The 5,152-nt window shown below is 35.4% G+C and overlaps 1 long non-coding RNA gene across 1 annotated transcript in view; it reads right to left on the reverse strand.

Moving 5' to 3' along the window:
- Nucleotides 1-1,091: 1,091 nt before the first annotated feature.
- The window catches only part of LOC136844252 (uncharacterized), a 31,337-nt gene continuing 27,276 nt past the window's right edge, over nucleotides 1,092-5,152 (reverse strand). The window contains exons 4-5 of the long non-coding RNA XR_010854792.1: nucleotides 1,577-3,487; nucleotides 1,092-1,294 (exon numbers count right to left, since the gene is read on the reverse strand). This is a non-coding gene — a long non-coding RNA (uncharacterized lncRNA). The remainder of the gene's footprint in view (nucleotides 1,295-1,576; nucleotides 3,488-5,152) is intronic.

Genomic DNA, 5,152 nt, shown 5'->3' on the forward strand with positions numbered 1-5,152 from the left:
CCATATTTGCTTTGAAAAGGGTCCATTGTTTATAGGTATGTGTCAGAGTGAATGTACGTACTTTTATTGCTAAAGTCTATAATTTAAACCACATTTACGCGGTGCACTGCAAGCATTAATAGAGGGCTTTGCAGGGTCATTTGGCCCCTAGCTGCACCATCCCGTAGTCTTTTACTTTACCTCGGTTCCAGCTTCCTTTCTTCAACCTTGTTATCTAAACTCTCTAACTACTACGTCTTTGTGCAACCGGGGGGTTGGGGGGGGGTTGTTTAACACATTTTCACCATTAGACCCTTGTAATTAGTTTCATTTATTTTCTGGATGTCTCTGTTTCCTGTCCATTTAATACAACGCCCTTCTTTCCAATGCTCGGCTTTTTAGCCAAAATTCCATGATTCTGATATAATCATTTTTAAACCAATTGTATTTCTTATTCCTTCTTTCAAATTTTGCAAGACTCACCCTTTAGTACATTACAAGCTTTTTTTTTTCTTTTTAATCGAGGCTATAACAAGTTTATCGTAACCTCTCTCTCTCTCTCTCTCTCTCTCTCTCTCTCTCTCTCTCTCTCTCTCTCTCTCTCTCTCTCTGCCAAATTTCCAAATTAAAAGTAATGACGTCAAACATCGCCTTAATTATAACTTTTGGCTCGAGTTTCCCAAGACTTGAAGCATTTGCTACTTCCAGCGTTTTCTCAATGAAGTATCAGTTACTTTTTTTATTTCATTCTTTTTAAACACCGTGTGTCTTGACACTATATATACAAAAATACATACACACATACATACATACATATATATATATATATATATATATATATATATATATATATATATATATATATATATATATATATATATATATATATATATATATATATATATATATATATATATATAGTATTACGTATTTCGAGAGGTGCTGGAGTTTACTTTACACTATTCAATAGGATCTTGCAATAAAACTCTCGAAATACCGTAACCAGAGAAAAAAAGAGCAAATAATCAATGGTAAGCGACCAAGTGAGAATTCTGATTCTAAACACTTACTTTACTTACGCAAGCACACTGGTAAATTAAAGGTAACAGATCTCACTAAAATGAAAATGTACTAAAAATCACTGAACTGGAAATGAGTACATTAAGTAATTCCAGTGTGTACATAAATGGACCATATACAAGTTTCTAATTTTCAGGTATCAATACAATTATATCAGCCCGGCAGGGCAGACTTCTCATGGCAAATCAGGAACACAGGAGAAACATCTACTTGGTAAATGACACTGACACCACTCCTGGAAGTGAAATAATTCCAGATGAGACTACTAATAAGGTAATATCTCTCTTGGGACGAGTTAATACACCAGTGAATGGATTGCACTACTCTAATCACTACTAACAAAGGAATGGCGTTATTCTATACACTTCTAGCAAGGGACATACACTGGCAACGATAAATAAACTGTTGTAAAGTCGAAGGAAAAGGTACTGAATTAAATTATGAATTATGAGAGAGATATTGAGTTAGAGAAAAAGCTACACTGGCTTAGAACTAACCCTCGAATCACAGGACGTACCGTACTTTGCTTCCTTGTGATGCTTGGATAGAAGATTCTCCAGATGAGGTAGACCTTAACTATCTTGTGACGACTTCTGGCTCAAAAGTTAAAGCTCTCCGAGTGTAGGAAATGAGGGCCTGCGAGGCTCGCAGCTCGATCCTCAGACGGACATAGCCTTCAGCGGACTCAAGCAGACTGGCTGACAACCTCTGTCGTCTTCCCCTTTTTATGGCAGATTAACGAGAGAAGATCTTTCGCCAGTAATTTGAAAATACAAAGGGGGTTAATTAGGTTTGGGGCTTAGCTAGAAGGTAATATTGATTTCTTCAAGGTGTTTTCCCTGGTGACTCGTTAATTGCAACCCTTGGAAGGGGCCAGTAGAACACTCCCTAAAAATCTCCTGCCACTCCAGTACTAGTGGCTATACCTATCCCCTCCTAGTCAAATGGAAAATCTTCTGATATTATTAAGGACTAAGCGATACAACTGCGTAAATTCATATATATATGTATATATATATATATATATATATATATATATATATATATATATATATATATATATATATGTATATATATCAAAGAACAGAAGTAGGCGACGGCCAGTGGTATACATTAGCGCGAAGGTGGACCATGGAAACGTATTCATCTCTACATAATTCTTTATTTCCAACGTTTCGTAATAAAAAGCTTTATTACATCATCAGGGAATCTGTTAAATAATGAATAAAATTACTTTAAAATTGCTCTTAAAATCAATAAAATCCATAAAATACTTCACAGTTAAAATACAAGATAAAAAAAACACGAAAAAAAGACATAGAAGCAAAATCAAAGACCGCTAACCAACCTTATACCAAGAAGGCAGAAGACACAATGCATAAGAAAAGTTAACTCAGGTACAGCTGAGTGGAGGAGGTCTGGGTATTTAACTGGGGAACTAGTTGTTTAATAAATAATGATTCCAGGATAGGCAGTTCGCATGCATTAGTTGTTTGGCCTATGATACAGAAATCGTTTCTATCAATATATGTTTTACAAATTTTCGAATGGTTTCTTATGCTTGAATGCTCGGGATTGGAGAGCCTACAGCCAGTCCGAAAACTTAATCCCCGGTGAGAGTCGATTCTGACCCTCAGTAACCTCCTTGTGGATCCGACATATGTCCCAGAGTTACACTTAGGGCAAGTATACTTATATACCACGTTAGAGGTCAAAAGAAGGTTTAATCGATCTTTATATCTGAAAAAGGAACCAATCGTTAGTGGATTTTTAGGAATTAATTTTAGATTAATGGCACCATAATGTTTATGAACAATTTGTGCGAACCTTTGTCGAAAAGAATCATCATGTAAAATGGAAATTTGGCATAAAAAGCTAATTTTGGTACTGTACAAGGTTTGGCTATATTCATGAATTGTTTGTTAAGAAACATGCGGAGCTTTTTAAAAACAAGTTCTGTGGGAAGCAATTATTCACAAAATATGCAGAAAGGAAACCAATTTCTTGATGGAAGGATTACCAGTTCGATGTAATAAAAAAGCCCTGTGGAGGAGAGTAAAAATAGAGTTCAGTTTAAAGTCATAAAAACAAGAACTATAGTAATTGGATCCTAAACCAGTAAAAGTCTTCTTTCTAAAAACAGAAGTATTAAAAAATCCATTATCCCTAGTAACAAGAACGTCTAGGAAAGGCAACTGATTGTTCACCTCTTTTTCTACAGTAAACTTAATGTTATTATGTTTAGTATTAATATGCTAAAAACGAGCCAATATCACAATCATTCTTAAATAAGGCGAAGGTGTCATCAATATACCTACCATAAAAGAGTGGGTGGAACCTAGGTGGACATTCATCTAACATGCGCTCTTCCAGGACGCTAATTTTAAAGTGGCCAGTTTAGATGTTGAATCTCTTTTTACTAATGTTCCTGTGGAAGAAACTATCAATATTATCTTACATAAACTTTTTCCTGAACCAGATTCTGTTTTTAACAATTTTAATCGTACGTCTTTTAAAACTCTTTTAGAACTGGCAGTGCTGGACACCGCCTTTGTTTTTGATGGCAAACTTTTTAAACAAACTGACGGTGTAGCCATGGGCTCTCCTTTGGGTCCTACTTTTGCCAACATCTTCATGTCCCAGAAAGTAAAGATATCATCTGGGACAATAGCTGGGGGGACTTTAATGAATTTCTTAATAGGCTAAATTCGCTAGTTCCGACCATAAAATTTAAAACGGAATGGGAAAAGGACGGAAAACTGCCGTTCCTAGATGTACTAATCATAAGAAAACAGAACAGGTATGCATTTACAGTATATAGAAAACCCACCTTCGCTGTCTCCTACATTCATTTCTTAAGCTACCACGACGTCTTCGTAAAAATCATGGTAGGGTGCAACTTATTCCTCAGAGGACTTAGGATATGTTCAAATGAGTACCTGGATAAAGAATTTAACACGATCCGCCAACACCTAACGCAACTGCTACATCCACCACACATTATCGAGAGGGCTATTAACAAAGCGAATAAAATATACTATAGAGGTCCCACTCACAACAGACAAATAGATTTCAACAACAAAATAAAGCTTCCGTACGATGAAAACATCCAAAAGGCCTCCCAACAACTCAGGCCTAACAATCCTTTCATTTTCCATTATCCCAAATCCATCGGGAGTTCGCTCGTTAACGTATACTTAAATAACAAAAGGGAAGAAGCCGGAGTTTACAAGATACCGTGTAGTAATTGTCAGGACATCTGCGTAGGCGAGACAGGTAGATCGCTCTCGCAAAGAATAACAGAGCACAAAAGATCAGTACGTTACGCTTCGGAGAGTTCGGGAATTTTCCTACATATCAGAAATACAGGGCATGTCATTAACTGGAGTGGGGCGGAGTTGGTTTTCAAAAGTAGCTGTCCGTACAAAAGAAGGATGCTGGAATCTGCTATCATCAATCAAACCAACAATATGAACCTGTCAGGAGGACATTGGAAATCGGATGACATCGACACCTTAATCCTCAAACCCCTCCTGAAGAGGATGACCCAAGAAACACGACCACCAGATCCATCGCCAAACGGGAGCTAATGAGGCCAAAAACCACTAGGGAATTTGGGCATTCTCCTCCTTAAGAAACGCCACCTCCATAACATCGGAGGCCTAGGGCCACACCTTTATGTTTTTGTATATATACCATTGTAACTTTCCACCTGTCCATATTCTACCAGTGAACAGGGGCACAGAAGCTAGTGCCCGAAATATATGGTTTTCAACGTTTAAATAGTGTTTTATGGGCCTTCTTATATTCATATTACACTGTAGTATTACAGGAAAAGACATTCATATATATATATATATATATATATATATATATATATATATATATATATATATATATATATATATATATATATATATATATATATATATATATATATATATATATATATATATATATATATATATATGTATTAATACATAATAAAATATATATTAATATATATTTTAATACATATATGTACATTATATATATGTGTGTGTGTGTGTATAACTGAACCATGAAAATAATATATATATATATATATATATAT

Source organism: Macrobrachium rosenbergii, chromosome 12, assembly GCF_040412425.1.
Source record: "Macrobrachium rosenbergii isolate ZJJX-2024 chromosome 12, ASM4041242v1, whole genome shotgun sequence".
Taxonomy (NCBI): Eukaryota; Metazoa; Arthropoda; class Malacostraca; order Decapoda; family Palaemonidae; genus Macrobrachium; species Macrobrachium rosenbergii.